This window comes from Suncus etruscus, chromosome 16 (assembly GCF_024139225.1).
Source record: "Suncus etruscus isolate mSunEtr1 chromosome 16, mSunEtr1.pri.cur, whole genome shotgun sequence".
Classification (NCBI taxonomy): Eukaryota; Metazoa; Chordata; class Mammalia; order Eulipotyphla; family Soricidae; genus Suncus; species Suncus etruscus.
In genome coordinates this window covers 3,703,938-3,726,767 of record NC_064863.1, presented here as the reverse complement: position 1 = coordinate 3,726,767, position 22,830 = coordinate 3,703,938, and the positions used below count along the sequence as shown (strand labels likewise).

At 39.0% G+C, this 22,830-nt stretch overlaps 1 pseudogene; it reads right to left on the bottom strand.

Moving 5' to 3' along the window:
• Nucleotides 1-4,715: 4,715 nt before the first annotated feature.
• Nucleotides 4,716-4,851, bottom strand: LOC126032821 (uncharacterized; annotated as a pseudogene).
• Nucleotides 4,852-22,830: the final 17,979 nt, after the last annotated feature.

The following is a 22,830-nucleotide window of genomic DNA, read 5'->3' as shown; positions in this document are numbered from 1 at the left end:
TAATAGCATAAAGCTAGAACCAGAATCTTTCTCATCACATTATTGTCCTCAAATTTAAATAATCTTGTAACAGAAAGTAGCAGAACCCAGTCTTACCAAAAAAACACTGAATGTATGTTCTGTAATTGTTGAATTCTCAGTAGTGATCTAATATCCAATAGGGTTGAAACCCAATAGGGCTCAATAAATATTCCACACTAACATTTTTGAAGTAATTTCTATCAAATTTCCAAATGTTTACAATATTTGACCTAAAATACCAAGTTTGGCAATTTATTTTAAGAAAAAAAATTTTCATAAAAATAATTGAGGCTATAGGACAAGGTGTAATATGTAATAGAAAAAATATTACTACTCTAAATATTCAAACACAGTCAATGCATTGTTATGTTTCCTATGATGAAATATTGTGCATCTATGAAAAATAATCTTTTCCTAAAACCTTGATTATATTTATTTTTTGTTTTTGTTTTTGTTTTTGGGCCACACCTGGTGATACTCAGGGGTTACTCCTGGCAGGCTGCAGGTACTATATGGCATGCTAGGAAACAAACTGGGTTTGTGCAAGGTAAATCCCTACCTGTTGTGCTATCACTCTGGCCCTCTGAACCTTTCATTTTAAGGGAAAATAAAGCATATAGAAGAAAAGCAATTCAACAACTAGCAGATTTCGTTTTTAAAAACATGTATACTCATATACATGAGGCCATAGAAATAACATAGTGGTAGGGCATTTGCCTTGCATGTAGCAGATCTAGGACAGACCTGGTTAGATAGATCCCCAGTGTCCCATATGGTCCCCCTAGCCAGGAGCGATTTCTGAGTGCACAGCCCAGGAGTAACCCCTTAGCATCACCGTTTGTGACTCAAAAACAAAACAGAAACAAAAAATAATATAAATAAAAATAAGACATGTTCTTGAACTCTGAGTTTTTGTAAAACCAGAGGATATTAAAATGTTCCCTTTATTGACTGAATGTAGAAGTCCATTTCTAGTGTTTTTGCTTTGTTTTTAAGCATATCTAAACACCCCATCACTATTGAGGAAATTGAAACTGTAATCAAGCATCTGCCCCAAAAGAAATGCCCAGGCCCAGATGGATTTCCTAATGAATTCTTTCAAATATTTCAAGAGGAGCTACTACCAATCCTAGCCAGGCTCTTCCATGAAATTGAAAAAATAGGAACACTCCCAAACAGCTTTTATGAAGCCAACATCACCTTAATACCAAAACTAGACAGAGATGCTGCCAAAAAAGAAAATTACAGACCAATATCCCTAATGAATGCAAAGATCTTCAACAAAATCCTGGCAAATAAGATCCAATGCATCATCAAGAAGATCATACACTACAACCAAGAAGGTTTCATCCCAGGAATGCAAGGATGGTTTAACATCCATAAATCTATCAACATCATACACAACATCAACAACAAGAAAAATAAAAATCACATGATCATATCAATAAATGCAGAGAAAGCATTTGATAAGATCCAACACCTGTTCTTGATCAAAACTCGCAGAAAGATGGGAATGAAAGGAACCTTTCTCAATCTAGTTGAAGCCATCTACCACAAGCTGATGGCAAATACTATCCTCAATGAAAAAAACTAAAAGCCTTTCCTCTAAATTCTGGTACAAGATGAGGCTGTCCGCTCTCACCACTCCTCTTCAACATAGTGCTGGAAGTGCTTGCTATAGCGACCAGGCAAGAAAAAAATATCAAGGGAATCCATATAGGAAAGGAAGAAGTCAAGCTCTCATTGTTTGCAGATGACATGATACTCTACTTAGAAAACCCTAAAGACTCTACCAAAAAGCTTCTAGAAACAATAGACTCATATAGCAAGGTGGCAGGCTACAAAATTAACACAAAGAAATCAATAGCCTTTTTATACACCAATAATGATAGAAAAGAGATGGACATCAAGAAGGCAATCCCGTTCACATTAGTGCCACACAAACTCAAATATCTTGGAGTCAACTTGACCAAAGACGTGAAGGACCTATACCAAGAAAACTACAAAGCCCTGCTTCAAAAAATAAGAGAAGACACACGGAAATGGAAACACATACCCTGCTCATGGATTGGCAGGATAAACATCATTAAAATGGCAATACTCCTCAAAGCATTATACAGGTTTAATGCTATTCCCTTAAAAATACCCATGACATTCTTCAAAGAAGTGTATCAAACACTTATGAAGTTCATCTGGAACAATAAACACCCTTGAATAGCTAAAGCACTCCTAGGGAAAAGGAAAATGGGAGGCATTACTTTCCCCAACTTCAAACTGTACTACAAAGCAATAGTTATCAAAACAGCATGGTATTGGAATAAAGACAGATCCTCAGATAAGTGGAATAGGTTTGAGTTCTCAGACAATGTTCCCCAGACATACAATCACCTAATTTTTGACAAAGGACAAGAAATCCTAAGTGGAGCAGGGAAAACCTCTTCAACAAGTGGTGTTGGCAGAACTGGTTAGCCACTTGCAAAAAAAGCGAACATAGACCCACAGCTAACATCATGTATGAAGGTAAAATCAAAATGGATTAAAGACCTTGATATCAGACCCGATACCATAAGGTATATAGAACAACACATAGGTAAAACACTCCATGACATTGAGACTAAAGGCATCTTCAAGGAGGAAACTGCACTTTCCAAACAAGTGGAAGCAGAGATTAACAGATGGGAATACATTAAGCTGAGAAGCTTCTGCACCTCAAAAGAAATAGTGCCCAGGATACAAGAGCCACCCACCAAGTGGGAGAAACTATTCACCCAATACCCATCAGATAAGGGGCTAATATCCATAATATACAGGGCACTGACAGAACTTTACAAGAAAAAAAACATCTAATCCCATCAAAAAATGGGAAGAAGAAATGAACAGACACTTTGATAAAAAAGATATACAAATGGCCAAAAGGTACATGAAAAAATGCTCCTCATCACTAATCATCAGGGATATGCAAATCAAAACAATGATGAGATACCATCTCACACACAGAGATTGGCATACATCACAAAGAATGATTGTTAAATCAGTGCTGGCGGGGATGTGGAGAGAAAGGAACTCTTATCTACTGCTGGTGGGAATGCCGTCTAGTCCAACCTCTATGAAAAGTGATATGGAGATTCCTCCAAAATCTGGAAATTGAGCTCCCATTCGACCCAGCTATTCCACTCTTAGGGATATACCCTAAAAACACAAGAATACAACACAAAAAACCCTTCCTCACACCTATATTTATTGCAGCACTATTCACAATAGCCAGGCTCTGGAAACAACCAAGACACCCTTCAACAGATGAATGACTAAAGAAATTGTGGTATATATGCACAATGAAATATTATGCAGCCGTCAGGAGAGATGAAGTCATGAAATTTTCCTATACATGGATGTACATGGAATCTATCATGCTGAGTGAAATAAGTCAGTGGGAGAGAGAGACACAGAATAGTCTCACTCATCTATGGGTTTTAAGAAAAATAAAAGTTATTTTTGCAACAATCCTCAGAGACAATGAGAGGAGGGCTGGAACTTCCTGCTCACTTCATGAAGTTCACCACAGAGTGGTGAGTGCAGTTATAGAAATAACTACACAGAGAACTACCATAATCATGTGAATGAATGAGGGAACTGGAAAGCCTGTCTGGAGTACAGGTGGGGGTGGGGTGGGATGGAGGGAGATTTGGGACATTGGTGGTGGGAATGTTGCACTGGTGAAGGGGGTGTTCTTTACATGACTGAAACCTAATCACAATCATATTTGTAATCAAGATGTTTAAATAAAGAAAAAAAGTTTTCCAGATTTACTTAACTTGGATATTAGAACTGTGTCAGTTGTGTGGTAAATGAAATATTCTCTCCCAATCTATGGGGTGTCTTTTTATTCTAGTCATCCCGCTTGCAATGTAGAAGCTTGATGTAGTCCCATTTGTTTATTTCTGTTTTTATTTGGTAGTCCAATGACACCGAGCCATTGAAGATTTCTTTGCATTTAATATAATAGTTTTATGTTTTATTTTGTTTTATTTATTTTTTGTTTTTTGTCTTTTTGGGGCCACACCCGGTGGTGCTCAGGGGTTACTCCTGGCTGTCTGCTCAGAAATAGCTCCTGGCAGGCATGGGGGACCATATGGGACGCCGGGATTCGAACCAACCACCTTTGGTACTGGATCGGCTGCTTGCAAGGCAAACACCGCTGTGCTATCTCTCCGGGCCTAGTTTTATGTTTTATTAATAGAATTATGTGCAGTGCTAGGAATTGAACCCAGGTCTACCATTAGCATATCAATCTCCCTACTCACAGTATTATAAATCCAGCTCTCTTTTTTTACATGTTTAAAAGGACAATACTTGTATCATTATTTAAGAAGTAAAGGAGATAAATAACAGAATGTGTGAAATTATTTAAGTAGTAATCATTTATAGTTGTACATAAAACTTAATATTTCATTAAAATTATTTCAGACAACAATATATACTGTATACATCATAATTTGTGATGTGTGCACACACCTTTCTCTCTCTCTCTCTCTTTCTTTTCTCATTTTCTCTGACTTCTTAAAGTTTTCTAAATAAATCCATTTGGAGCTAAGTGATAGTGTAGTAACTAGGGCATTTGCCTTGCCAGTGGCCAAGAGTCTTGATTCCTGACATACATATGGTCCCAAGATCAAGGCCAGGAGTATTTTTTCCCCCAGGGGAGAGCACAAACGAAGTCCCAGTAGAATTTGGGGAGATGGCAGGGATCAGCACGCCCAGACTGCAATGAGCAAGCCTCACCCTGGGGAAACCACCTTCCTGATCATGGAATCGCCCCTGCCAGGTAAGTATGTATTTTTTGAGTGCATAGTCAGGAGTTACACCTGAGCATCACTGGGTGTCCTCAAAACAAAACAAAACAACCTTCACAAAAAAAGCATTTAAAAAAAAAAGTTCTTAGCCTATTTTTCTCTTTGTGTGTCGGCGGTAATAGAACCCAGAACCTCATACATGAAGAACAACCAGTCTATATAGTAAATTATATCTCTGACCCCTATTTACTCTTTGGCTATTATTTCTTTTCAGGTCATCAGATATTGGTTTTAAGCAATTGGTTGCAGATAATTTATTAGTTGGGTTTCTTGATCCTCTAAAAAGTGCTAAAACTTTGGTGGTGTAGAGACTTTGACTACATCAAAGTTTTAGTACCTTTTAGAGGATCAAGAAATCTGAGAAAAAAAATACTGCTGCATCTTGGAAAAGTAGAAAGTATATTGGTGCAGATGCACGGTGCAAAACAAGAATCATAACTCCTGAAGCTACAGCCAATATTACCGTTTCAGTCGAAAGGGAGAATCAACTCCTGGTTTACCACCTGAGCCTGAGCGTCTCTGCCCTTGAATTGGTATTAAGTAACTGTATCACTCATTATAGTCTTTAATCTCCCTTGCTGATTCCTTTTAATTTTTAAACAGCCCGACTTTGCACATCATATCCTCTTTCATGTGTTCTCCCAGCTCAAGAATTAATTTTGCAGGCAAAATATCTAAACAGTAAGCATGATAAGAATGAAACAGGTTAAAGCTCATTAGCAGCGGGGAGCAGATGTAGTAAAACTCTGCCAGTTCCCCTCCATTTCCTTCTCAGCAGGGACTGGGCACCAAGCTGTGAGTTAGTTCTATAGCACAATGCTTGGCTGCTGTCTCAGCAATTGCACCTCTATTGCTTCAAGTCGAATACTAAGAATTCCCTTTGATTTTTTTTATTTTTCTTTGCAATAATGATGCCTGAAAGGACCCAGCGCCAAGTGACAGCCACTAGAAAGACTATAAAACTGTAATTGATAAGAAAATAATTACACATTATGAATCATTTTATCTTTATAAATATTATCTTCTTGGAAGAGGCTTCAGAGTTTGGGTGAAATCTGTAATTGCTCAAGTTAAATTTCCCTGAAACATCATGCAATGGCTCGCATTCAGCATTACGATGGTTTATGCAGCTGATAAAAGATAACTATATGACGAATGAGCAAAGCAATTCTGATTATGATGTAAATTGGAAGCAAATAAAGTCTTTTAGAAATAAACAATTTTAATTTCTTTTTTTTTTTTTTTTTTTTTTTTTTTTTTTTTTTTATAATTTTTTATTATGAATTATGAGAACAAAAGATGCAAAGAAAGAGGATAAGGTAAAGTTACAGTGGAAGGACAATCACCCATAACATAATTATCAGAAGAAGTCCCCTTGCTGATATCTTAACTTTGAATTTTCACCAAAAAAAGTTAAGATAAATAAAACAGAATCCATGTGCAATTACTTTTTCCCTCAAGTCCCCAGATTGTAGCACATTATAATATTTCTTAACAGCACACAAGGCAATCTAAAGCCATCAAGCTTACGTAACTCCTTAAACATTAGAGGCATAGTGTTTTTTACATTTCCATGTACATGCATATTAGCTTAAGTTAACCTCAAATTTTAAGTGGGTGTGTTTTAAGGATTAGAGTCAAAGGAGCACAGTAAAAACGGTGTTAGAGTGGCAATTGTTGTTTGCATAGGCCCACCAAAATATGAGAGGCATGGAAAGGAATAGCCTTGGCCTAAATACAAAGAGATCCTACCCCTGAAGTTTCCTGGCATAAGACCAGCTCTAGGCCTCAGGAAAGTTATCGTTCGCTCCAAGACATTGTCCGTAGCGCCAACACACTTATCACAGAGTCTCTGTTGTTGGTCTCATGTTTCTGTATTAAAGATTCTGGAATCTGCATGTCCTACATTGAAGTCATGATGAGGAGTGCCTTCTCGTTTCACTTCACCATGAAAGGGGAATGCAGGAAGCCCTGTCCTATAAGCAGGTTGTTGTTGTTGTTAAGTCTTCTCAGTGTTAAAGGAAGTCTCTTTTGAGCAGGACGATGTCTGAGCAGTGGTAGGGTCTTCCGTGGTAGAGGATTGCTTCCAGGTGATGTTATAGACAAACCTCACCATAAATGGGCAATACAGCAAGCCCTGTCCAGTAAACAGGTCATTGTTCTTGTTGTCTTCTCAGTGCTAAGGGATGTCTCTTTTGAGTAGATCGATGTCAGAGCAGCTGTAGGGTCGTCCCTGGTACAGGAATGCCTCCGGGTGATGTTATATACAACCTTGGATGTTTTGTAAATGTCTTCTGTAGATCAAGGGGTAAATGGAGAATGTCCATTCTTCTGAGGCCTGTGCCAGGTCTTTATGTCAATGTTCAGGGTGTAAGGTCTCATTGTACTACAAGATTTGTGTGTTCCCCTTTCTATTAGATAAGAACTTATTGGTATGTATAGTATTTTCCCATGTCAGTGTGCCTACGCAAACAAGATATAAAGCCACGTGGTGCTATCAGATATATGGGGGCATAAGAACATTTCCAACAAGACCCATGACTTGGTTCAAACATAAGTATTAAACTGAGGGATTCTTTCACACCAAATTCCATATTGAGCAGTTCACAAAGAGAAGATAAAAAAAAATGGGGGGGGATCATCACTGTATAAGAAAGTATTTAGCAAAAGTTATAGCCGTCAAAGAAAACACGCATAAAATGTTGAAAAGATATGTGTCCTTTTTATGCCTTTTAAAATAGTTGTGTGGGTGTTAACTCTAGGGCACCACTTTGGTCTGTGAATTAGGACTCAAGAGTACTTAAGTTAGAAAGGGTAAAAAAGGAGTAATGATGATAGGAGTTAAAGAAGTTAAAGAGAAATATGAACTTATGAAGGGGTATGCAAAAGGGCAGAGTACAAAATGGACATTCTGCATACATAAAAACATAATTCAATGATAGTGAGTACTAGTAATGTTTCTTGTGAGAGTACTATTAATGTTTCTTGTGCGCGCGGGGGCAATAGCCCCCGCGCGATTTTGAAAATGTAGACTGGACAGAGATTACCAGTGCCAGCCAAACCTCCTCCTGCCTGACTCCCGGCTCCCAGGAAGGAGAGATCCTTCAAGAAGCTGGGAGAACAGAAGTTCAGAGCCCCACCCAGACCCTCCCTAAGGAGCCGCATGGATAGTGGGGGAAGGCCTAGGGTCCTTCAAGCTCCACCAAGGGACCCAACTCACCGGCTTGCCCAGGGGTGTGGCCCGGGGAAGCCCTGGAGATCTGGAGCAAGGCGGCAGAGGGGTGCTGGGGTTACCCAAATCCCGCACCCCCCCTAGGCCTGGCCAAGCAGGCCTCCGGCATGGCGTGGGCCTGCCAAACCTCCTCCTGCCTGACTCCCGGCTCCCAGGAAGGAGAGATCCTTCAAGAAGCTGGGAGAACAGAAGTTCAGAGCCCCACCCAGACCCTCCCTAAGGAGCCGCATGGATAGTGGGGGAAGGCCTAGGGTCCTTCAAGCTCCACCAAGGGACCCAACTCACCGGCTTGCCCAGGGGTGTGGCCCGGGGAAGCCCTGGAGATCTGGAGCAAGGCGGCAGAGGGGTGCTGGGGTTACCCAAATCCCGCACCCCCCCTAGGCCTGGCCAAGCAGGCCACCGGCATGGCGTGGGCCTGCCAAACCTCCTCCTGCCTGACTCCCGGCTCCCAGGAAGGAGAGATCCTTCAAGAAGCTGGGAGAACAGAAGTTCAGAGCCCCACCCAGACCCTCCCTAAGGAGCCGCATGGATAGTGGGGGAAGGCCTAGGGTCCTTCAAGCTCCACCAAGGGACCCAACTCACCGGCTTGCCCAGGGGTGTGGCCCGGGGAAGCCCTGGAGATCTGGAGCAAGGCGGCAGAGGGGTGCTGGGGTTACCCAAATCCCGCACCCCCCCTAGGCCTGGCCAAGCAGGCCTCCGGCATGGCGTGGGCCTGCCAAACCTCCTCCTGCCTGACTCCCGGCTCCCAGGAAGGAGAGATCCTTCAAGAAGCTGGGAGAACAGAAGTTCAGAGCCCCACCCAGACCCTCCCTAAGTAGCCGCATGGATAGTGGGGGAAGGCCTAGGGTCCTTCAAGCTCCACCAAGGGACCCAACTCACCGGCTTGCCCAGGGGTGTGGCCCGGGGAAGCCCTGGAGATCTGGAGCAAGGCGGCAGAGGGGTGCTGGGGTTACCCAAATCCCGCACCCCCCGTAGGCCTGGCCAAGCAGGCCACCGGCATGGCGTGGGCCTGCCAAACCTCCTCCTACCTGACTCCCGGCTCCCAGAAAGGAGAGATCCTTCAAGAAGCTGGGAGAACAGAAGTTCAGAGCCCCACCCAGACCCTCCCTAAGGAGCCGCATGGATAGTGGGGGAAGGCCTAGGGTCCTTCAAGCTCCACCAAGGGACCCAACTCACCGGCTTGCCCAGGGGTGTGGCCCGGGGAAGCCCTGGAGATCTGGAGCAAGGCGGCAGAGGGGTGCTGGGGTTACCCAAATCCTGCACCCCCCCTAGGCCTGGCCAAGCAGGCCTCCGGCATGGCGTGGGCCTGCCAAACCTCCTCCTGCCTGACTCCCGGCTCCCAGGAAGGAGAGATCCTTCAAGAAGCTGGGAGAACAGAAGTTCAGAGCCCCACCCAGACCCTCCCTAAGGAGCCGCATGGTTAGTGGGGGAAGGCCTAGGGACTTCAAGCTCCACCAAGGGACCCAACTCACCGGCTTGCCCAGGGGTGTGGCCCGGGGAAGCCCTGGAGATCTGGAGCAAGGCGGCAGAGGGGTGCTGGGGTTACCCAAATCCCGCACCCCCCCTAGGCCTGGCCAAGCAGGCCACCGGCATGGCGTGGGCCTGCCAAACCTCCTCCTGCCTGACTCCCGGCTCCCAGGAAGGAGAGATCCTTCAAGAAGCTGGGAGAACAGAAGTTCAGAGCCCCACCCAGACCCTCCCTAAGGAGCCGCATGGATAGTGGGGGAAGGCCTAGGGTCCTTCAAGCTCCACCAAGGGACCCAACTCACCGGCTTGCCCAGGGGTGTGGCCCGGGGAAGCCCTGGAGATCTGGAGCAAGGCGGCAGAGGGGTGCTGGGGTTACCCAAATCCCGCACCCCCCCTAGGCCTGGCCAAGCAGGCCACCGGCATGGCGTGGGCCTGCCAAACCTCCTCCTGCCTGACTCCCGGCTCCCAGGAAGGAGAGATCCTTCAAGAAGCTGGGAGAACAGAAGTTCAGAGCCCCACCCAGACCCTCCCTAAGGAGCCGCATGGATAGTGGGGGAAGGCCTAGGGTCCTTCAAGCTCCACCAAGGGACCCAACTCACCGGCTTGCCCAGGGGTGTGGCCCGGGGAAGCCCTGGAGATCTGGAGCAAGGCGGCAGAGGGGTGCTGGGGTTACCCAAATCCCGCACCCCCCCTAGGCCTGGCCAAGCAGGCCTCCGGCATGGCGTGGGCCTGCCAAACCTCCTCCTGCCTGACTCCCGGCTCCCAGGAAGGAGAGCTTTAATTTCTTAAATTAGGATTTCTTCCTTTGTTTATAGTATTAGAAGAAAACCATCTTGTACAACAATGCCAATAGCTCTAAAAATAGGCATTTATATATTTGCCAGGATATATTATTAAAATATATTTCTTGGAATTAGAATTCTTTTTTGGGATTAAGAACTATACTTAAATATATCAAAATGTTGTTGTAAAGATGAATCATTAGCATGAAGTAATCTGTGAGATACTGAAAGCTTAGGAGAGATTTGTTAGAACATAATTTGTTCAAAAAAGTGGAGACACTGTAGAATCCAATTCACAAAAGTTAAAATAAATCACTCTGCAGATGTAAATACAACAATTCATAAATTTATCTGCATATTCTTGGAGCTCTGTAAATTTCTTTAAAAGCTGATGTTGTATATTTTGCTGTTGTGTATATTTCATTTTTGCTGTGCTTTCATTCAGCCAAGTCTGATTGATGGGACATTTTCAGAAAAATGACATTAAGACTATTACATCAAACTACTCTAAATTTTTCAAAGAAAGAACAGAAACTTAAAACTACAATTACTAAGGGGCTGCATCAGTAGTATAGCAGGTAGGGCATTGGCCTTGCATGCAACTGACCCAAGTTATATCCCTTATATCACTTATGATCCCCTAAGCACCACCAGAAGTAATTACTGAGCCAAGAGTCACCCCTCAGCTTTGCTGAGTGTGGCCCAAAATAAAATAACTGAAAAAAATTGTATAATTACTGACAGAATGGGAACACATGGACTACTGAAATAAAATTGTAATTCTCTCACTGACAATAAGATTTGCCTCACAATTTGAAGTATCTAATGATACATGCAGAAGTTGAAATGCCCACCTATTTGTGTGTGTGTGTGTGTGTGTGTGTGTGTGTGTGTGTGTGTATGTGTGTACTACACTGACTATGCCCAGGGTTTACTTCTGGTTCTGCACTCAGTATTCATTCATGGTAGTCATGGGGGACTTTCGGGGTTCTGGGATTGAATCCAGGATATGTGCAAACATCCTATCTGCTATACTATTACTCCAGTCCCAAATTACTCTGTTTTATAAAAATTCAAGTGAACAAGGTCAAGAGGATCAATGTAACATGGAGAACTTGACCCCTAAAAGAGTTCCCTGTCCTCTAAAGTTGTTTGCTCTGTGTCATCAAGCCCTAGGCTAAATGCTAATATTACCTGATGGTCAGACCTGCCCACTTCTGGAAGGGTTTATGGAAGGTGACAAAAGGGTTGCCTCAGGAGTCTAAGGGGGAGCCAGAGAGATTAAGCAACAAAGAGGCTGCAAGAAGCTTCAGCAGGAGGCAGCAGGGGGAGATGATAGAAACAAGTTTGAATGCAGGATGGCTGAAGTAGACTGCTTAAAAGGTTAGCTTAGAGGCCACACATGGTGGCTAGGGCTTGTAATTAAACCTTGTCTCCTGAAACTCCATGACTGTTTGTGGATCATTTCTTGCCACTACCCTGAACCTGCAGACCCACCGGCAGAAAGGAATTACAGGTGCCTGGCCTAGCAGAAAAAGGCTTCCTCATCCCTCCACCACCATCCAGAACTATTATTAATTTAATTGATACTTTTTAGCTCTGGATTTCTTCATTCATTTTACATTTACAAACTGACTGAAATTGGACTTCCCATGCAAACATACTTGTGCATATTCACATGTGCTGAGGCTTTAAGATTTGAACTTAGGTAGATATGACCTAGGACTTGGTTTCTGAATTGTATATTAAATCATATACACTCCGTGGTAACAGCATTTTACTGTGCAATTTCAATAACTCTGAAAGCAACTGTACTTTAGCAATCTCTCCTTACCAAGCTCCAACATTAGAGCTTTTTAAGATTCTCCAATGTAGGCATGGGAAAAATTGTCCAGTATTTATAACTTACATTTCTCTGGAAATTAGACAAAACAGAATATAACATAATTGAAATAGAAGATATATATATATATATATATATATATATATATATATATATATATATATATATATAAAATGGGATTACATTAAGAAGCTCCTGTATCTCAAAGAAAACCATGACTAGGATACAAAGGCTATCCACAGAATAGGAGAAACTATTCACCCAAAAACCCATCTGATAAGGGGTTAATATCAAAGATATACTAAACAAAACTTTCTAAGAAAAAATGGGGGAAAAAATGAACAAACACTTCCTCAAAGAAGAAATAAAGATGGCCAAAGGGCACATGAAAAAATGCTCTGCATCACTAGTCATCAGGGCGATGCAAATCAAAACAACAATGAGCTATCATCTCACACCACAGGGACTGGCACACATCACAAAGAACAAGGACAACAAGTGTTGACAAGGTTGCGAAAAGAACGGGACTCTCATTCACTGCTGGTGGGAATGCTGTCTAGTTCAACCTTTCTGGAAAACAGTATCGTTATTTCTCAAAAAACTGAGAATTGAGTTCCCATATGATCCAGCTCTACCACTCCTAGGGATATACCCTAGGAACACAAAAACACAATACAAAAATGCCCTGTGTTCCCTATATTTGGTTGTTGAAGAAGTAATCACACAGTAAAGCTAATTATATACCTTAAATAAGGGAGTATAGAGGGACACCTTTCTTTGTACATAGCCCATACCTGGAGGTTTATTTGGATCCAGCCCCAGCAATTATGGGAACCGGCATGGGGTAGAATCATACTCAGAATCTCATAGGTGCTAGATATGTGCTTTACCACTTGAACTGTGATCTGCAGGAACACACACTCTGTGAGTTAGAATTTATCAGTTCTGTCTACTTTGATATTTTCTCTTGGAATACTATTGCTCTTAAATTTAAAAAAGAATATTAAAACCCTAGTTTCATTGTGTGGAACACTCTTGGCCCCAGAACACAGTGAGGAGAATGAGAAAAATTGAGTAGAAGAGGAGAAAGGCAGATGTGAAATAACGGGGGACAGGGGACAGGAGAGTTAGGCGCTTTGGTGGTGTTAATAAAGGTTATAACTAAATTTCCAACCCACAACAACAATGAAATAGTGAGACCTAAATAGTCATAATCAAATTTTAAAAGGTTCCTGTCATGGTGGCAGTTGGGGCAATAGTGTTGGTGGCCTAGGATGGATTCTGGGAACATAGGTGGAAGAAGGTTGATACTGGTGGCAAAACTGGTGCTGAAACCTTGTATGCCTACACTTAAAAATGAATAACTTTGTAAATCACAATACCTTAAATTTGAAAGATTTGTAAAAAGCCTAGTGTTAGGATGAAAATAGCATTGTTATTAAAGTTATTATTCTGCCTTTCAATTTTATAGATTGTCATCATGGCTCAAGGAAATAGAATAGAATTATATGAATAATTATCTCTTCCTGCTAACTTTTAATTTGCTTCTCCAGAAATCACTTCTTTTCTTTAAAAATTACTCTAAACACTGAATTTAAGTAACTTGTCATGATTAAATATTTTAGCATTGTCTCCAGTTTATATATCACAAGGATTTTTTTTTCATTTTTTTTTTGGTGTCCCCTGTTCAATTTTAATATATTCCTTTATCTTTTGAGAACATTTTATGAGGTTAAGACCCAGAAAAATTTAAACTTGGAATTATCTTCTATGTATGTATTATCTGACTACTTTGACATACTTCTCCATTAATTTTATTAGGGAGAACTGAATAATGTTTAATATACTGCATTTGCAATCACTTCTGAAGCCACTTTTGGTAATCTCCATTTCTCTTTCCTTTGTTGTAAGGAAAGTTGTTCAACAGTGTTGTTGCCGTGCTTGCCACGGGTTGGACATTTTCAGCCTAAACTCATACTCTTTTGGTTGTGCTGCATTTCACACTTGGTTGTGGAGCCAAGGATCACACAGGGCAGTGCGGTTGATATCTTACTTAACAAGTGGAGTCAGGTAGGAGTTCAAACTTGTGACCTTATACCTGCAAAGCACACCATGCAAACCATCTCTGTTCCTTTACTTTTGTAATGTTTTCCTTATTCTAAATAGAGCAGAAATCATCTATACTCTTTTTTAAAACACTTCCCTGTAGGACTGGCTTTTAAATGTTTCCTAAAACGTTTTCATAACCTTTTTTTTTTTCCACAATAATCTTATTCACCTTGCTCAGGGATAAAGGAGTATGAGATTTCTTGGTACTGGTAATTTTAAGATATGTTCTGTTTTCCATTTGGGACACAAGTCAGAAGAAAATGATAATTTATGAATATAGGGATGCCTGAAGCTTGACATAAGATTTTCACGTGTATATATATATGACATAAGATTTTCATGTACACACACAATAACTCTTTCTCATTAGGAATAAAAGTTTAGAAGCCACAATCTTCCATCAGTGCCTGCATTTTGGATGTCTTCAAGTGGTCAAAGTACATACCGACTTTGTAATCTGAAAGCATTAGGACCTCTCATGCCCAACAATAACGTTTTTTCCCTTGATATTTTTATTCTAACACAACAGACAGCATACTACAGTAAGTGTTACTATAGGATAACACCCATCTTTGCGGATGCATACAGTACTCTAAAATCTGTTCATTTTAGATCCCTGTAAAGAGTGGATAATAGCACTAACTCTATCTTAGGGTCATACTGGGTATTTTTCCAGTTAAATGTTAAAGAAACAGCAGATGGAAGTACCACTAATTATTTGACAGAAGAAACTGAGGCTTGGAAGGAAATAGTAAAACATTTGAGTGGAGCACCGAGTGTTAGTAGAGGGACTTAGAACACTCACCTTACAAGTAGATCATTATGGGTTCAAGTTCCTGGTGCTCTGTATGTCAGCTGGGACCCAGACAGCTCTGCTGATTGAACCTGGTGTTCTGACTGTCCAGGTCCACAACGCCAGGAGTGGTTTATTTGGGAGCACCATAGTCAGGTCCAAGCCCAGTCGTTGCAATCACAAATTGAATAACAACAGAAACAATGGGAACAAAACGAAGAGACAAGGAATGAAAAACTCTGTTTGGATAAAAATGGGTTTTTTGTACTTCAACATTCAGAACAGAATAAGCCTGGATTCAAACATTGAAGAAAAGGAACCATTTATAGAGTAGACTGTAATACTTATGTATCCTGCCACCTTAAATCTATATATTCCTTCTTTCCCTCCTCCCTCCCTCTCTCCCCCTCTCTTCCTCCCTCCCTCTCTCCCCCTCTCTTCCTCCCTCCTTCTCTACCTCCCTCTTCACTTTCCTCCTCCCTCCCTCCTCCCTCCCTCCTCCCTCCCTCCCTCCCTCCTTCCTTCTTTCCTTCTTTCCTTCTTTCCTTCTTTCCTTCTTTCCTTCTTTCCTTCTTTCCTTCCTTCCTTCCTTCCTTCCTTCCTTCCTTCCTTCCTTCCTTCCTTCCTTCCTTCCTTCCTTCCTTCCTTCCTTCCTTCCTTCCTTCCTTCCTTCCTTCCTTCCTTCCTTCCTTCCTTCCTTCCTTCCTTCCTTCCTTCGTAGTTTCCAAATACTCTATCACTACAGACAAGGTATTTTTCCTGTATATTACTCTTTTCATAGTATTTTATGCAGATCTTTTAGCATTTATAGGCAAGACTTCAGTATTTATTATTATATTTTAAAATTCCATCATGGTTGGTAAAATATATTTTAACTATACTGAATTCTCACCTATAATGTCCTTGAAATGTCATCTGAAGTATCTTCAGAAACCTTCTCTGTCTTTACCAGTTGATGAATGAACCAGTATTTTTACTGAAGCCTTGTTTCCTGGGCATTTCCAATTGCTCCCAGAGGAATGCTGCCTGGTTGACCCTTGTCCATTTTGTAGCAGTGGAAACTTGTCTTCATGGGAAATTGATGCTGATGGAGCTGGAAAGATACCAAAGAATCTACACATCTGAGTGTGTTGTGGACCAAGACTTGTATTAGAATAAATGTAAAATATTATCTCACGTTGTGATAAGAGAAAAATGAAAGTATAGAAGAAAATAAAGATTTCTCAATAAGTTTTCAGTCACTCCCATTCATAATGAAACCCATGGGAAATTAAAAAATATTCTCAAAATGAAAACATATAAGGTAAAACGTTTTCAACACAAAAACATTCTCCATGCTAAATAGATCATATAATCAAATAACCAAAACTGAAAATAAAGAATGATGTCAAACTCTGTCACTCTTAGTGTAGATAAAAATCACTCTGACTGTGACCATTTATCTCTATTTAGCATCAGAGAAGTTTATTGTAGGTTTAAGATAAAGGGTAAAAGATTCTAAATTTAGTTGAATTCTGATTATGTATTGCCTAAAACATTAACTGGGTCAGATTTGTATTTGCCCCGTTCATTTTGGGAGAGAAAAAAATGGGTATTGAAGTATCTAAGACTAGCATAGAAATGATAAGAAACTGAAAATAAGCTCCCAGCGCTAGCTTCCTCAATTCTGGATAATCTGTAGAATAAACTTGTAACAATTTATGCATTCTTGAACTCTAAAATTAGATGGTGGCTTGCTGCCATGTTTGAGCTGGCTTTACATGGAACTTGACAATGTGTTGAAAAGAGGTTTGCTGAGTTATTTTGTGTGCTTGCCTCCCACCCCCAAGTCCTCTGCTAGAAACTAAATTCTTAAGGGTGAAAAGAGCACCGGCTCTCCTGAATCTGTTGGATGGACTTGAGCTTCGAAGCATTGTTTTCAGAAAACTGCATTTTGATCTCAAGCAACAAAGCTGTAAGCAAAGTGTGGGGAAACTATATTTAGTCATGGGGGTCATTACTCGAAAATATTTCTGTCTTCAGTTGAGTACCTCTTCAAATCAGACACCTCAGGTTTCTTGAATAAATTATCCATTGTTTTATTCTTTTAAAATTCTAAAATTACTCAGTGAACTCAGAACCTCCTTTCTACTGAAAGTTCAATATCCCATTGCACCTTTATCTTCATAGGAATGAATGAAAAATTCCTAGCTTTGGAGGATTGGTCAAAGAACTGGAGTGCAGCCTTGTGTGCTGGAATGCTGGGCTTGATCCTTGGCACTTCCTGGTCCCGGTGCTCTACTGAGAGCTACCCTAAGCAGCATTTTGGGAGTCGTCCCTGAGCAATGTCAGATGTGGCTTCCAAACCAAACCAAAATAAAATAAAATAAAATTCGTGGACCAAGTCATCATAATTCCCATGAATACAATTCTCTAAAATAAAATAAATGTTAATACTATAATTCAGAGTTGAAATACGCAATCTTTAAGTAATAAAATGCAACCCAAAATTCATCTGACTGGAATAATATTGCTGTCTAGTGTTGAAATGGATCATTTAAAAAATTGGAACTAAGTGCCGAACAGGGAAATCCACAATAAAAATGGCAGTAGTAAAAGAGAAGGCAGCTTTCATAAAGAATGTCAACATTTTCTTTCATTTGGATGATTCTGCTAACATATGTTAATCTGATCATTTTTGATTTACTGCTTTTGCTTAATATTTTCAATTTGACATCTTAAGGTAGATATTCCTTATATCTTTAAGCACAAAATCTTTTCCTACCCCGAAGAGAAAAAGAAAACTGATTTATGGTGTGGCCAAGGATAGAAATGCTATAAAAATGAGACAAGATGGGTAATGCGCGCCTCTTGTAAAGCACAAATAGAATTTCAAAAGGTGGCAATAAGTCTTATCTGACACATGAAAAATATACACATGCCTGATATGTCTGTTTTCAAGCTGTTTCTACTTTAGGATTGGTAGACATTTCAGAAAATAATTAAAATGAAAGCACATTATCTGGTAGGTGTGGTAATTCACCAACAACAAGTTTTTTGGAACTACATCTTACTGAACATTGATCTAAGAGATTGTCACAGGAAGTTCTGAGCGGCTTGCTGTAAAGTTGGTGAGTGGTCACGTGACATTTGAAGAAGCTAATGTGAGAAATTTTATTTTTCATTTTAGCTCCATTCATTCAATATAGAAATAGCTATTAGATTCCTTGAAATAGCTGGGTTTTCCTGAACAAACAGCTTGTTTTCATATCATTGACATTACAGATTCTTTTGATGATAGTATTTTCCCTTTTACATTGACTAAAATCTAGAAACCAAGTCTAATAAAAAACGTAAGGCTTCATGGCACAATTTTTTTCAAAAAGAAATAAAATACCAAATCCCTAGTGGTTTCATTCTATTATAAACAAAGTATTATTTAATGAGTTTGCTATCAAAGCCTAGTATTGTTTCCCTTTATTTTCATTTCAATTTCTATGTTTAATAAGGTAAATTTTTGCATTTTGTTGACTTTGCTAAGACGTTGAATATAGAATACGAGGCTAATTTCTATGGGTATAGTACAGATTGCAGTTATAAGACCATACTTCTCCAAACTAGAGAATTAACTCGCCTCAATTCCTGGCAAGAAAGATGGTTTTCTATAAATTCCAATCACATCATATGGTTTGGTGCAAAATGAACTATCTATATGCATGAAGCTAATTGCTTAATAGCCCTACTAACATATGCTTTCTGAAAAAAATGTACACACACATACACATAAAACAAATGTAATTGGTGGAATCCTTTGCTTAAAGGTCTCTGGAGTTTTAGCAGAAAGTTGTAAGCAAACCAAGAAACTTGCATACAAAATTATTCATTTATTCTACCCTTTGGAGGAAAAGCGAGTCAGAAAGCACGATTCATCTCTGAAAGCTATCTGGTTATTCTTTATTTTAAAGACATTTTCTTAGCTGAGCAAATAAGTAATGTGTTACATTTTTCTTGAGGAATCGTAAAGGTACTTCTGCCCACATTTGGAAAGTAATCACATATCAGGATAAGAAATCTTTATCTGGAAATTGTCATGGCAGAAAGTTGCCTGCTCTAAAGTAATTCTTAAAAATGGAATCTAACCAGTACACTTTTAAGAACAGGCGCAAATTGATTATAAAAATATAGATTCATTCTTATATAAAGTAAGACTTTAAAATATAGAAATCTTGAAAATATAGTTTATTGCCCTCTTGATAGAATGATCTAACAAAGTTTAATATTCTAGACTTAAAAGTCTTTACAGGGAATTGGAGAGATGATACTGTGGGTAAAGTGCTTGCACTGCACATGGCAGACCCTGGTTTGAATCCCAGCAAACTTTAAGGTTCTCAGATCCTTAAGGAATGATCTCTGAGCATAGAGCCAGGAGTATGTCCTGAGCACTGTCAGATGTGCCCTACATTCGTCCTCATATAAAAGTCTCTGCTTAGAGAGCTTAACCAGAAACTGATTCAGAAACCTCAGTTATGGAATGACTGTCTTCATTACAACTTTGTAAGAATATAAATGTACTTTTTAATCTCTGGCATGATGCTGGGGATAGAATAAGAATTCAATACATGGCATTGGTAGAATACACAAACAAATTAAATGGATGAAGCTGTCAGCTATAGCAGCAATATAATAATAATTTAAAATATTGAGATCCCATTTGATTTAATGGTTACTCATTTTAACTCATGACTGAAATAAAAACAGTTAAGCATCAGAACACAATTTCTGTGACACTTGCATCAATTCTTTTAAACTTATTTTGAAAGGTAAATCAACATAGCTTCTGGACAAAATATAGTAATTCTTCAAAATATATAAATATAACTGAGTCTTAAGGAAGAAAAGCCTCCCTGAATAGAGTTCAACAATGCATAGTGTAGGCAAGAGAAACATGCGTACTAGAAGAAAAATAAAGATATAGTAATGTCTCAAGACTAGACCATCGAGACTTGGTAAAAGGTAAGAACTCAACACTGTGATAACATTATAACGTTTTTTAGAAAAATGTTTTAATGCAAAGTGGTGCCTAAGAATTCTAACTTTAGCTCCTCAAAAGAAAGATACAGCAAAGTGGATTTTCTTTGCTCTTGGAAGGAGCCTAGATTGCCCAGAGAAAAAGGTTAGGTTCCAAGATATAGTAACGTAAACTAAATGTTTAGATACTTTGAAAAACAAAGAGGATAGTAGAGACAGACTTGAAATAATATTTCAAATGGTCATATAGCTGAAAGAAGCTTAGTTTCCCAAATCAAAAATCCTGTGGGAAACTTACAGAAATTTATGTTTAGCTAGGCAAAATGCATCACAAAAACACAAAAGTTTGTTTCCTTAATCTTTCCAGGTCATGTCTTATGTTTTCTACATCAAAATAAGTAAAATAAGATAGAAAACTAATAAGATGTCCAAATTAGATACTACATAATAAAAATAATGGCATCCCTTTATTTATTATATTATAAATAATAACCAACAAAAATTAATTAAAAAATTAATACTGTAGATACAGAGTTTTATGTTGAGTAGTTGTTTCTTTAGCATAATATTTATTGCCTAACTATTCTTAATCATTGTTGTTGTGAATATAATGATGAACTCATATTTTTGTTATATGTTGCTAATGAAAGAAATGAAAAGTATTTTGTTTTTAAAGAAAAAACAAGAGAAATGTCTTATTAAAACATATTTGTAAGCATTTTATAGAACAGTTGTTTTGTACTTGGAAACACAATGAATGCTCAAACATATTATATCAAACATATTTTTTTTTTGGGTCACACCCGGCAGTGCTCAGGGGTTACTCCTGGCTGTTTGCTCAGAAATAGCTCCTGGCAGGCACGGGGGACTATATGGGACACCAGGATTCGAACCAACCACCTTTGGTTCTGGATCGGCTGCTTGCAAGGCAAACACCGCTGTGCTATCTCTCTGGGCCCTATGTCAAACATATTATATCATATAATATTCTATAATTAAAGGAAAAAGCTGAAAATTACAAACATATAAAAAAATCAAAATCAGGGGCCAGAGCAGTGGCACAAGCAGTAGGGCATTTGCCTTGCATGGGCTGACCTAGGACAGACCACAGTTTGATCCCCAGGCATCCCATATGGCCCCCCAAGCCAGGAGCGATTTTGGAGCGCATAGCCAGGAGTAACCCCTGAGTGTCACCGGTTGTGGCCCCAAAACAAACAAAAATCAAAATCATCTGTAATTATATTGACACCTTTAATTTTTATGTATATATATATATGTTTTGAAATAATTATCAGTTTTAATTAATGGATGTATATCTATTTATACATGTACATTTTACCTGGACTTATTTAAATATTTCACACCCTTTACTGTTTTAAGAACTTTTGCATAATTTAAACTATTTTAAAATTATAGATAATATTTGAATTTCACTGCATTACTCTTGTTTTTTCCCACATTTAAGTAAAACCTCTTAGTACACTCAACTAACTTGTCTATACTTTTTTATAGTTTTATAAGATTCTGTCATATTTAGTTACAGACATGGTAGGGTTAATTTTATATGTTCCAATTTACTTATGTGTTGATTCTGGTTGCAGTTGTAGATCCTGTTCATATCATATCATTTTATTTATTACAACTCTAGAAAATATGTTACTATTTGGTAGGTTATTTCTCCTAAATAATGCTATAAAGTTGTTTATGATAGTACTAAAATATTAAAATTTTATAATATTATTTATCTCATCTTAATCTAATTTATCTAGAATTTTGACTAATGTGCTAAAGTAATATTTGTACATTAATTATTAATTTCTTATAATATTATTATTTAGAAGCCTAACACATTTGTTTCCTTTAGAAAGTTTCATAATTCTTTCCAGACAGTTCTATGCAGTTCTTATTATGACATTGTCAATATTATATAGTATAATCATATAACTTAAATAATAAATATATGATATATAATATTACATATATAATGTTATATTTTACAGCTGTAATTCTTCCCATAAATTAATTTTTCTTTTTTCTGATACTCAAATCAAGATTTACTATTGGATGGAAAAATTTTACTACACTATTTTTTAAATTTCATTTTAATTTTATTTCTAATAATCTTGAATTTAATTCATTTGGATTTTTCCATGTTAAAAAGTTTCCCAACATATATTTATGAACATCAAACAACTTGTTCTATCTCAAAAATTGAGAAAAAAGAAAGTGGATGGTACCAGGGGCAAGCAGTCTCACCTACACTGCATGGAAATAAAAAATGGTCAACCCTAAGCGTCCAACCCAAAGTCAACAACAATAGAATCAAGATACCCAAAGTACAACAAGCTATACACAAAAGGACCTACCTGTTCGACTAGCAGGCCAGGGGGCTAAGGGTGGAGGTATGAGAGGCATGCTGGGAACTATGGCGGAGGGAGGTCAACACTGGTGGTGGGAATGGCCCTAATTCACTGTCACTATGCACCTGAAATATAACTGTGAAATACTTGTAATAGAAAAAAAGAGTCCAAAAATGTATTTTAAATGTCATTTTACCCATTCACTTTATTCCAGCTTAGTCTATTTTCTTCTGATATAAGAAATGTAAGTGTGTATTTAAGAATGAAAGTATGTATTTAAGAAAATTTTTTTTCTTAGCCTAGGACGGACCGCGGTTCGATCCCCCGGCATCCCATATGGTCCCCCAAGCCAGGAGCGACTTCTGA